We start from the raw sequence: 13,566 nt of genomic DNA, 5'->3' as shown, positions 1-13,566 counted from the left end.
CTAATTATCTTCTTCTTTGGTGTTTTTTGACGACGACCAGACTATCAGTCGGCGCAACATCTCCCCCTATTTTTTTTAAGTAAGCTGTGGGTATAACCAATGTCAAAACGGCATATTCTGTGAAATAACTGTGTAAAATAACAGAAGATGAAAGCGTATTTGTTCATTCTTAACTTCAATATAAATTATTTGCACAACCTTAATTTGCCTTATATTTATTTACATGTATTTATTTGTCTACCATGTCTGATTAACAGAAGTGAACAGGAGGGGGGGAGGGGGAGTATTTTGCCACGAGAAAACCGTTTAGGCCAAATACATCCTTGCCCTCTGGCAAATGATCATTGCTTCTCAACAATATTTACTGTCTCTATAACTCTCCTTGTTACCCACACTCAGCATAATTTTCTTCTTGAAGACCAATTATAGATGAACCAAGCAAATTATAACCCTCTCCAACCTTCAAAAGTGTATCCTTTCCTTCCTTCCCTCCCTCAGCTCCTCAAGTAAGGTTCTATCTCTATTTATATCTCTAGTCATTAAATAACAGCTCACAAGTATGTAGAGTCAGAGTCAGTCTGAATAATTGTTTCTGCCATCCTCAGTCGCTCGCAGTCCTATAAATAGAGCCAGGCCTGGTGCTGCATTAGTAGGAGAGGGACTGATTAGAATGAATTTGCTGTGTGAATAAGGTTCTTAGACCTTCTGTAAAAATAACTACTCCTGATTACCTTGGTTTGCTAAAACACTGGGCTGCATGCAACTAAACAAAGACTTACACATTACCTGTCTGATGATTACACCTTTGAAATAGTTCACAGGAAAGAACCCCTCTATGACTCTAAAGAGATATAAGTAACTCAGCAACACACTTATCTGAAAATATTGTCTAGGCCTGTATCTTACATAGACCAAGTGAAAATGGTAGGTTTATTATAAAACAAATTATTTGTCAGTGTTTTTCCCATTCAACAATTTGTGAATGAAGGTTTGTGTTAACTAATTCATAATTCCTTATTCATTCAGTGGTTTGGGAAGAGAGAGAGAGGGCATGAAGGGGAAGATGAGACTGGAGTGAGAGTCATAGGCTTTTTAAAGACAATGCCTTGAATTAATTGCATCCAATGAGCAATGGAGTCAGATTAGAGTCTTGTGACAGTACCTCCAATTAAGCCTGACAGACTGCACTGGGGAAAGCAAATGTGATTAAACTGAATTTCACATTGTGACACTGCATTGTATTACACTGCAGGCCATGTAGAAAGAGTTTAGCCCACTAGCACACATAGTTATATTCCAGATATAGGATGGTGAAGCATGGTGATCATAAGCGTGAACATTGTATCAGCGACTTCATGAATAACCCGAACCAAATTGATGCACATTGTCATTCTCTCAAGCTGGTGCTGGCATTGTAATTTTGGGTAAGAACTAGGTGATTCGCTTTCAACTTATTTGGGAGAGGGGAGGAGCTGCTGCTAATGCTGTTGGTGGTGGCATGGCGCTTTAGGCCTAGCTAGTATTGATTGACTCCCTTCATATTGTACCTTTGGGAGATTGCGAGAGGTACAGAGGCACTTAGGATATTAAACAAGATGCAAACTTTAGTGGGCTAAACCTTTTAGTGATGCCATTAATTCAACTGGCATTGTGTACATGGGCACTGTCTGGCAGCTGAGGCAGACAGCGTGGGCATGCAGGGTAGCCTGGCAGGTTCACTTTCAGAGAAAAACTAGTGCCAATGAATGATGCAATGGCATTAACATTATATTCCCATAGGAGCAAACTTGTCATGAGAGTTTTTCTCAAAATACTCCATTACTGTTGACCTTGACAGTATTTTCAATAGTATGAGGTCCAATTATTGAGGTCCAGCCGTATTCATCGACCTGACCAAGGCTTTGGACTCTGTCAATCACTGCATTCTTAACGACAGACTCAAAAGCTTTGGTTTCTCAAATGACTGCCTCGCCTGGTTCACAAACTACTTCTCAGATGGAGTTCAGTGTGTCAAATCGGAGGGCCTGTTGTCCGGACCTCTGGCAGTCTCTATGGGGGTGCCACAGTGTTCAGTTCTTGGGCCAACTCTTTTCTCTGTATACATCAATGATGTTGCTCTTGCTGCTGGTGATTCTCTGATCCACCTCTACGCAGACGACACCATTCTGTATACTTCTAGCCCTTCTTTGGACTCTGTGTTAACAAACCTCCAGACGGGCTTCAATGCCATACAACACACCTTCCATGGCCTAAAACTGCTCTTAAACGCAAGCAAAACTAAATGCATGCTCTTCAACCGATCGCTACCAGCACCTGCCTGCCCATCCAGCATCACTACTCTGGACGGTTCTGACTTAGAATATGTGGATATCTACAAATACTTAGGTATCTGGTTAGACTGTAAACTCTCCTTCCAGACTCACAATAAGCATCTTCAATCCAAAATTAAATCTAGAATCGGCTTCCTATTTCGCAACAAAGCATCCTTCACTCATGCTGCCAAACATACCCTCGTAAAACTGACTATCCTACCGATCCTTGATGTCATTTACAAAATCGCCTCCAACACTCTACTCAGAAAATTGGATGCAGTCTATCACAGTGCCATCCGTTTTGTCACCAAAGCCCTATATACTACTCACCACTATACTCTCCTTGGCTGGCCCTCGCTTCATATTCGTCGCCAAACCCACTGGCTCCAGGTCATCTATAAGTCTTTTCTAGGTAAAGCCCCACCTTATCTCAGCTCACTGGTTACCATAGCAGCACCCACCCGAAAGCACGCGCTCCAGCAGGTATATTTCACTGGTCACCCCCAAAGCCAACTCCTCTGGCCACCTTTCCTTCCAGTTCTCTGCTGCCAATGACTGGAACGAATTGCAAAAATCACTGAAGCTGGAGTCTTATATCTCCCTCACTAACTTTAAGCATCAGCTGTCAGAGCAGCTTACTGATCTTTGCACCTACATAGCCCATCTGTTAATAGCCCATCTAACTACCTCATCCCCATATTGTTTTTTTTTTTGCTCCTTTGCACCCCAGTATCTCTACTTGCATATTCATCTTCTGCACATCTATCACTCCAGTGTTTATTTGCTAAATTGTAATTATTTTGCCACTGTGGCCTATTTTTTGCCTTACCTCCCTAATGTTACTACATTTGCACACACTTTATATAGATTTTTCTATTGTGTTAGTGACTGTACGTTTGTTTATCCCATGTGTAACTCTGTGTTGTTTGCGTCGCACTGCTTTGTTCTATCTTGGCCAGGTCACAGTTGTAAGTGAGAACTTGTTCTCAACTGGCCTACCTGGTTAAATAAAGGTGAAATGAAAAATAAATAAATACATTTTTAGAGAATTGAGTATTCATTCTACTGGAGTACACAAACAAAGTTTTCACATTTGGCCATAAACTTTCACCAGCTCATGAATACGCTGGGAAATCTATACATCACTTCCTTCCCAAAGACTTTTCCTGCCTTTGAGCTCCATAGCAAAAGCCACTCCGGAATCACACTCACATACTGTATTTTACATCAAATGTAGGCATGGATATTGCCTGGGGGTATCATGTTAAAATTATAATTATCCCTATTCGGCTTGAAGGACATGAAAAAGAACGTGTTGTGTGGCATACCAACCAGAATTTTTACCAACATTTTTACTGAGTGTAGTAATATAAATAAAATGTTCAATATATGATCATTTCCCTCAAAGCAATAGAAACTGGAACCTGTTCCTTCTCCAAGACAATGAACAATCAATATAGCTCCAAGGAACATGGTATCTGAGACATTCAATCATAGTTTCTGCCATTACAGCAGCCAATAGCTACCGTATTTGTCTAATCCTATGAAAAAATAAATATAGTTTCTGCCATTGAAAAAATAAAGAATTTATTTGAAAACACGAAATGCTTAGAACCAAACATGTTTTATGTGATATTAATGGCTGTTTCAAAATCTATTAACACCCATCCACGGGAGGTTAACTTGTCATAAAACCTAGATCAATATTTTACAATTAAATAAGGTTGTTTGTCACTGTATCATTTTATAATGGATTTTCCATATATTTTCCTCCATGTTAGTGAAATATATTTCTGACATTGGAGAATGTGAGGTACTATATTCCTGATGTATGACGAATGACTAAAATCCCTGTATGAACCTGATGCATTTGTTTTTAATTCTGTACAGTGGACTCAATTACTCGGTTTACTCCAATGGCTTCATGGGCACACTTGCACACTTCCTTACGTATCTTCTTACCTTGTGCCTACATGATCTTCTCACGTTGTGCCTACATTATCTTCTCGCGTTGTGCCTACATTATCTTCTCACGTTGTGTCTACAGTACCACCCTCTCAGGCTTTCACACTTAACACACGTGTTGTTTGCCAGTGTGTTTCAGCTCATTGTCAATAGTAAATCAAGCAAGGTAATCTGGAAAAACCTGAAATGCTGAGAAGCTCCAATTGTCAAGATAAGGATTATAGCATCTCCTTTTCAACATGTCTCAATTGAATAGTACAAGTATCTTGGTGCAGTACTGGGAACATAGTCTACTGGCACATGTCAGATTTATAGTCACTCTTAAAACTACTATTTTTCCTACGAGTTCATTTGGATTACCTGTCATATAGCAAGGTGACTGTTGAGCGACCCTCTGTCTCAGACCAGCTAATTGCAGAGAGACATACACGGTTGTGCGAGTTTGATGGTCGACTATGGGTAACGTTATGAGGTACTTCACATGAAAGATAGATCACGTCAGTTGTCTGTGATGTCCTTGAGCTGCTTATGGTGGGTAATCATTACCACCCATAAAAAGGAAATACGATGTCTTAATGGACATTCTATGTCTGGTTCTCTCTTGCAATTAAAATGAAAAAACATCAAGAAAAACCATAGGTCCATTCATACTTTAAGGTGTAGCTTGCTGCTCTCTATTCCAAGTGGTCTTTTTTTGTTGTAAAAAATGTCACGGTATGTATATTTAAATAATTGCTGACCTTAGCTTCTTTATGGTCTACCAAGGACACCAAGGGCTCCTAAGAGAAAGACTTTTACAATTGAGGAAAAGTGATTCACAAAACGTTATCACAATATTGTAAGATTTTGTTGGAATACCCATGTATCCTAAAAGGAAACCATATCAAAACATACATGATTATTTACCTGTAGTTGTAATAGATGGCTATTGTCTGTAGGAAAATCAATGTCATATAAGAGCCCTCAGTTCTACGCTGTATTCCCTACAGGCTGTATGTAGTTATTGCTTATCACAATTTCTGTACACCTCAGCAGATTTATCATTAGTGCAGTCAGTGTATTCTAACAGAGAGACTTGGGCCTTCAGTGCCAATCACTTATTTGATTATAAAGCAGTCAAGTTGAGTCAGCTGCTTTGTTCCATTCGATGGGGTCTTATACTGTAATGGATATAACATCAAAGTAATATCCTTTGCTTTTTGTTTCACCAGTAATAAGAAGGTATATGTTTTCATACTTCTCAGATTTTTCAATATTATTGCGCTCTTATTTTTTATCACACACAAGTCACAGCCTCCCATGGTGCCACATTCAGTCTGCAAAGTAAACAAACAAAGCAAAAGTGATTACCAGTAATAGATTGGATCTCGATCTTAATGTTAAACTGAATTAGATCATTTGGTTCAGTGAGAAGATCTAAAGTGCCCTTCATTCATTCTTGGAGATGATGTTGCCATGTTTTTATTTTTTTTATTTTTTTTATCTCAAGAGGAACATAGCTAGAGAAAAAAAAACAGAATTAAATACAAATCCTACATTTAGGTTTTACTTAATTTACTAAGTGCTACGTTATGTCAAACTCTCATCTTAAAGATGGATTTTCAATAAATCTGTATGTGGTTAAGATGACAGAAAGCTCCACATATCACAATATGTGGCAGAGCTTATTACAGCCTGAGGAGTTATCGATCTGCCATTTTGTTTGATATTTCACAGTTCCTTATGGCACTCATGCCCTGAAAGATGCCCAATACACGCCTGGCTGATGCGGCCCATGTGATCACAGCGCAGGGATAGCTGTGACAAACTGGTCTGGAAAGGAGGCCATTTGTTAACGCAGAATTCGCTCAGAAATTGTGCAATACGTTTGATTGGTTCTCTCAAATGTTCGTTTTTTTCCTCCTCGGGGGTTGAGATTTTAAAATCCAACCTTTGTAAAGGAAGGGGGCGGTGCTCGGGTGCTGTGTGTAGCTGTGGGTGTTTGAGTGAGAAAGATACAGAGGATAGCCAAAAGCAAAAACCCCATCATTATCAACGCATTGTGCCGACAACATCACAGAGCCATTCCAGACTAGTTAGGTGTTAGCCAGACTAGCCAAATACTACTTTCAAACCAAACAATCATTATGCACATGTCTAGTGAGGCATGTTTGCTGCTGAAGTGTAGCAAAGGCACCTCACACCACATATCCTTACTTGTAACAAACACAAGAATCCACTTACGATTGACAAAAGCATGTCAATCTATACAAATATGATTGAATTGTCAATTTGTTGGTAGAACTGATCGATTTAACACTGGTTGATGAATGTTTGATGATGTCAACGTGAAAGGTTATGAGGTTCATAAGCTGATCCTTTGAGTGGTGGCTGGGAAAAAGATTAGTGGCAAGAATTATTGCTAATTCCTGTACACATTTCCCATAAAATCCTCTTTTGTTAGTTGTTCAGTGCTGACACTCCATATTGTTCTCTCTAATGGGCCATTTAAAGGGCCCTAAATTCCCCCGATGAGAGAGTGGTTTTGACCGAAACAGGATTACATAATTTATTTGAATGTTTGTAAAATTGCGCTATTTTTGTTTTTTGTAATGACATTGTCTAGTAGTTGCTTGCATTGTAAAAGAGGATGAGAGTCATTTTATCCTGCAGCTCCATGTTAGAAAACTCCACACAAACACAATTTCAACCACATTTCTAGTGATATCCAATTTCCAACAGTTAACTCAGATGTTTCCTTAATGTTAGCATCTAGACTAAATAGATCAACAACTTATGTGGTTGTTGGGCTGGGTTATCACATTTACCAGTAAAGACAAATATTTTTTTCAAATGTAAATACACTGATTATCCAACAAACCTTGTTGTGGATTTGCAAAATGATTGCCTCGGGTTGCCTTGTAGCTGTTGCAAAAGGCTTATCGAGAACAATCTGGAACCTATGGTGACCTTTTTTCCCCTTCAGCACTAGAGAATGTGACTGACTCAACTAGATATCTACAGTAAAGGGGAAATTAAAATTACCCCATGAATGAGCTTTGTGTGGAGGATTTATTTATTATAACAATCTTCACTTTCCTCCTATTTCTATTCTTCCTAAAATACAAGGATCCGAGCATAATACATCTCTTGTTAAAGAGAACCGCAACAGTAAAGTCGTTAGCACAATATGTTTTCTCATACAATACATATACCATTACATCATGGAAGGGCCATGACCACAGGTGTCAGTCAGAAAGGAGAAAAGGTTTGCTGAAAGGTTTTTTCTGTCTAAATTGTTTTACTTTGGTGGAAGCGTTATATTTCCTGCTCTAGAACATGAGACAAGACTCAACAGAGGAATGAGGTGTGGAATACTTGCTATACTATAGCTGAGTAAAAATCCTGTGGTTGTGAGTTTTGGGTGTGTGAGTGTGAGGAACTTGTGTCAACGTTGACACATTTGAATAGGTTGCTCATCATTATGGTTCTTGTCAAGCTTACTAGCGTCATTTCAATGATTTTGTATACTTTTGGATGGGGGTGGAAGTAGGTCTAAGTGGAGGTAAATCTGAACTATTGATATTTTTGTGTTGACACTGAAAACACTGAAAACATTTCATACATTTGTATAGTGTGATTGCACGAGAAGTCGATATAACATCGAACAAGCATCGAACAAGCTCAATATGCATATGCATCACATCAAAATCAATGAACACAAATGTTATTTATATAGCACTTTTAACAACAACGATTGTCACAGAGTGCTTTACAACAACTCGGCCCAGACCCCAATGAGCAAGCAGCAGTTATGTGGCAAGGTGAAGATGGAAGGAGCCTTCTTTAGGTGTACAGAGTAGGAGGTTGGAGTGACAAACTGAGTATAAAGTTGATATCGGAAGTTTACATACACTTAGGTTGGAGTCATTAAAACTAGTTTTTCAACTACTCCCCAAATTTCTTGTTAACAAACTATAGTTTTAGCAAGTCGGTTAGGACATCTACTATGTGGTTGACACAAATCATTTTCCCAAAAATTGTTTACAGACAGATTGTTTCACTTATAATTCACTGTATCATAATTCCAGTGGGGCAGAAGTTTACATACACTACGTTGACTGTGCCTTTAAACAGCTTAGAAAGTTCCATAAAATGATGTCATGGTTTTAGAAGCTTCTGATAGGCAAATTGACATCATTTGAGTCAATTTGAGGTGTACCTGTGGATGTATTTCAAGGCCCATCTTCTATATTCTAACTCAGTGCCTCTTTGCTTGACATCATGGGAAAATCAAAAGAAATCAGCCAACATTGTAGACCTCCGCAAGTCTGGTACATCCTTGGGAGCAATTTCCAAATGCCTGAAGGTACCATGTTCATCTGTACAAACAATAGTACGCAAGTATAAACACCATGGGACCACGCAGCCATCATACCGCTCAGGAAGGAGACGCGTTCTGTCCCCTAGAGATGAATGTACTTTGGTGTGAAAAGTGCAAATCAATCCCAGAACAACAACAAAGGACCTTGTGAAGATGCTGAAGGAAACAGGTACCAAAGGATCTATATTCACAGTAAAACGAGTCCTATATCGACATAACCTGACAGGCCGCTCAGCAAAGAAGAAGCCACTTCTCCAAAACCCCCACAAAAAGCCAGACTACGGTTTACAACTCCACATGGGGACAAAGATCATACTTTTTGGAGAAATGTCCTCTGTTCTGATGAAACAAAAATAGACTGTTTGGCTATAATGACCATCGTTATGTTTGGAGGAAAAGGGGGGAGTCTTGTAAGCCAAGGAATACCATCCCAACCGTGAAGCACGGTGTGGCAGCATCATTTGTGGGGTTGCTTTGCTGCAGGAAGGACTGGTGCACTTCACAAAATAGATGGCATAATGAGGGATAATGAGGGAGGAAAAGTATATGGATATGTTGAAGCAAGATCTCAAGACATCAGTCAGGAAGTTAAAGATTGGTCGCAAATGGGTTGTCCAAATGGACAATTACCCCAAGCATACTTCCAAAGTTGTGGCAAAATGTCTTAAGGACAACAAAGTCAAGGTATTGGAGAGGCCATCACAAAGCCCTGACCTCAATCCCATAGAAAATGTGTGGGCAGAACTGAAAAAGCGTGTGCGAGCAAGGAGGCCTACAAAGCTGACTTAGTTACATCAGCTCTGTCAGGAGGAATGGGCCAAAATTCACCCAACTTATTGTGGGAAGCTTGTGGAAGGCTACCCGAAACGTTTGACACAAGTTAAACAATTTAAAGGCAATGCTACCAAATATTAATTGAGAGTATGTAAACTTCTGAACCACTGGGAATGTGATGAAATAAATAAAAGCTGAAATAAATCGTTCTCTCTACTAGACCCTGCTAGGTAAAGTCCCCACTTATCTCAGCTCGCTGGTCACCATAGCAGCACCCACCTTTAGCACTCGCTCCATCAGGTACAGTATATATCTCTGGTCACCCCCAAAACCAATTCTTTCTTTGGCCACCTCTCCTTACAGTTCTCTGCTGACAATGACTGGAACGAACTACAAAAATCTCTGAAACTGGAAACACGTATCTCCCTCACTAGCTTTAAGCACCAGCTGTCAGAGCAGCTCACAGATTACTGCACCTGTACATAGCCCATCTGTAATTTAGCCCAAATAACTACCTCTTCCCCTACTGTATTTATTTATTTATTATGCTCCTTTGCACCGCATTATTTTTATTTCTACTTTGCACATTCTTCCACTGCAAATCTACCATTCTTGCTATATTGTCTTTTTTTTGCCTTTACCTCCATTATCTCACCTCATTTGCTCACATTGTATAATGACTTATTTTTCTACTGTATTATTGACTGTATTTTTGTTTTACTCCATGTGTAACTCTGTGTTGTTGTATGTGTCAAACTGCTTTGCTTTATCTTGGCCAGGTCGCAATTGTATATGAGAACTTGTTCTCAACTTGCCTACCTGGTTAAATAAAGGTGAAATAAAAATAAATTAAATAAAAATTATTCTGACATTTCACATTCTTAAAATAAAGTGCTGATCCTAACTGAATTTTTACTAGGATTAAATGTCAGGAAATGTGAAAAAACGGAGTTTAAATGTATTTGGCTAAGGTGTATGTAAACTTCCGACTTCAACTGTATTCTATTGGATCTCAAGATCTTCAAGAGAGTGTCACCATGTATACAACCAAAAGCCTTGAAGTCTATGAAGTGAGAATTGGGAAGTTCAGAATCCTGCTTGCTCCTTCTTTAGTTTGGTGTCAATGGCTGACTCCGTACATTTTTGGTGATGTAGAATAAAAAATGGTTTATTCAAAAATGGTTGATGGCATTACCCCCAAATTGAGATTCACTTTCCAGCATTAGATTCACTTTCCAACAATATAATATTTAAAAACATTATATTGTGTACATTGTCAGAAACAACGATTTAATTGGATTTCTTAATCTATGGCTTACCCTCGTTCACCATTATATAATAATTTGAACTTTATGATGTTGTGCTTGGCACCATTGTAATCCTTGACCATCAAAACATAGCCATAGACATGACCTTTTCTGTGGTATCGTGTTTGGTTCAGCAGATATGAACACAAGAACATGTGTTGTCTGGCTTTGGGCAGGGGGCGTTTTGGAGATTCGTCACTAGTTACCACAGCCACAATGTCATAAACTATGCTTATTTCTTAAATTATTCATCATATAATGTGATTTTAAACCTAACCCTAACCTTAACCCTAACCCTAACCACTCTGCTAACCTTATACCTAACCTGAACCTTTGATTGAGACCAAAAATGAAGATTGTTGGTGCACAGGCAAGAAGTGAGGCTGGAGGTGAGGTCTTTGCCAGAGCCTGGCCCCTCATCAAAAATACTTGTCAGTCACACACACGCACAGACACACACACACGCACACACACGCACACACACACACACACACACACACACACACACACACACACACACACACACACACACACACACACACACACACACACACACACACACACACACACACACACACACACACACACACACACACACACACACACACACACACAGCACTGATTACATATTATCAATGGTGGCTATGATTAGCCTGGGGGAACCAACCTGATCACTGCGGTAGTTTGATACGTTTGATAACCCAATTGTGAAACATCATTTTTGTAAACTGACCTTATGTGCTGGTTATTTTCTACTCTTAGATGCATATACTGTCCAAGACATAACCTAGCCTGGTAGAACCAGCCTGATGGCTGTGTTCACCATTCTATTTCACTTCACATTTAAGGATATCTGAAGTGAAATAGAATGGTGAACACAGCCATCAGGCTAGGTTATGTCTTGGACAGTCTATGCATCTAAGAGTAGAAAATAACAAGCACATAAGGTCAGTTTACAAAAATTATGTTTCACAATTGGGTTATCAAACGTATCAAACTAATGAAGTGAGTTACCTTCTGTACTTGTATAAATGATGAGCCTGTGAAAGCTGTTGCCGACAGGTGAAGTTTGCTGGCCGGATAGTTGCCAACATGTGGCTGACTGCTCCATTCATAGGAATGCTCACAGCGAGGGCATGTCTGCATGATGGTCATGAGGGCCCCCTTGATGGTCTTCTATATGCTGCATGTTCGGCTTCAAACTGGACATCTCTCGACCCCAAAATATTGTGGGGGCTGTTTTGTTAGACTTCAGTGCGGCTTTTAACGTTATCGATCATAGTCTCCTGCTGGAAAAACATATGTGTTATGGCTTTACACCGCCTGCTATATTGTGGATAAAGTTACCTGTCTTTTTTTTATTTAACCTTTATTTAACCAGGCAAGTCAGTCTAACAGAACAAAAAGGGTGTTATTTAAAGGAAGCCTCTCCAACATAATCCAGGTAGAATCAGGAATTCCCCATGGCAGCAGTCTAGGCCACTTTACTAACAACATACCACTGACTTTGAGTAAAGCCAGTATGTCTATGTATGCGGATGACTCAACACCATACACGTCAGCTACTACAGCGACTGAAATGACTGCAACACTTAACAAAGAGCTGCAGTTAGTTTCAGAGTGGGTGGCAAGGAATAAGTTAGTCCAAAATATTTCAAAACTAAAAGCACTGTATTTGGGACAAATCATTCACTAAACCCTAAACCTCAACTAAGATGGGGAGAAGTCTGTCCATAATAAATTGCTGCTCTACCTTCTTAACAGCACTATCAACAAGGCAGGTCCTACCGGCCCTAGTTTTGTCGCACCTGGACTACTATTCAGTCGTGTGGTCAGGTGCCACAAAAAGGGACTTAGGAAAATGGCAATTGTCTCAGAACAGGGCAGCCCGGCTGGCCCTTGGCTGTACACAGAGAAGAGAGCTAACATTAATAATATGCATGTCATTCTCTCCTGGCTCAAAGTGGAGAAGAGATTGACTTCATCACCACTTGTATTTATATCAACAACTGTAATATATTATGTTTCACTGAGTCAAGGCTGAACGACGACATGGATAAAATACAACTGCCTCCGGTAAGTCAAGGGAGGCTGTCTGTGTATATTTGTAAACAACAGCTGGTGCACGAAATCTAATATTAAGGAAGTCTCAAGGTTTTGCTCGCCTGTGGTAGAGTATCTCATGATAAGCTGTAGACCACACTATTACCAAGAGAGTTTTCATCTATATTTTTTGTAACTGTCTATTTACCACCACAAACCAATGCAGGCACTAAGTCAGCACTCAATGAGCTGTATAAGGCCATAAGCAAACAGGAAAAAGCTCATCCAGAGGTGGCGCTCCTAGTGGCCGGGGACTTTAATGCATGGAAACTTAAATCTGTTTTACCTAATTTCTACCAGCATGTTAAATGCGCAACCAAGAGGGAACAATCTCTAGACCACCTTTACTCTACACACAGAGAAATGTAAAAAGCTCTCCCTCACCTTCCATTTGGCAAATCTGACCACAATTCTATCCTCCTGATTCCTGCTTACAAGCAAACACTAAAGCAGGAAGCACCAGTGAGTCTATTAATAAAGAAGTGGTCAGATGACGCAGATACTAAGCTACAGGACTGTTTTGCTAGCACAGACTGGAATATGCTCTGGGATTCTTCCGATGGCATTGAGGAGTACATCACATCAGTCTCTGGCTTCATCAATAAGTGCATCGATGACGTCATGCCCACAGTGAACGTATGTACATACCCCAACCAGAAGCCATGGATTACACGTGACATCCGCACTGAGCTAAAGGGTAGAGCTGCCTCTTTCAAGGAGTAGGACTCTAACCTGGCCGCTT

This window comes from Oncorhynchus tshawytscha, linkage group LG10, assembly GCF_018296145.1.
Source record: "Oncorhynchus tshawytscha isolate Ot180627B linkage group LG10, Otsh_v2.0, whole genome shotgun sequence".
NCBI classification, from domain to species: domain Eukaryota; kingdom Metazoa; phylum Chordata; class Actinopteri; order Salmoniformes; family Salmonidae; genus Oncorhynchus; species Oncorhynchus tshawytscha.
The sequence above is the reverse complement of the archived record's forward strand: the minus strand, read 5'-3'. Positions refer to the sequence as shown.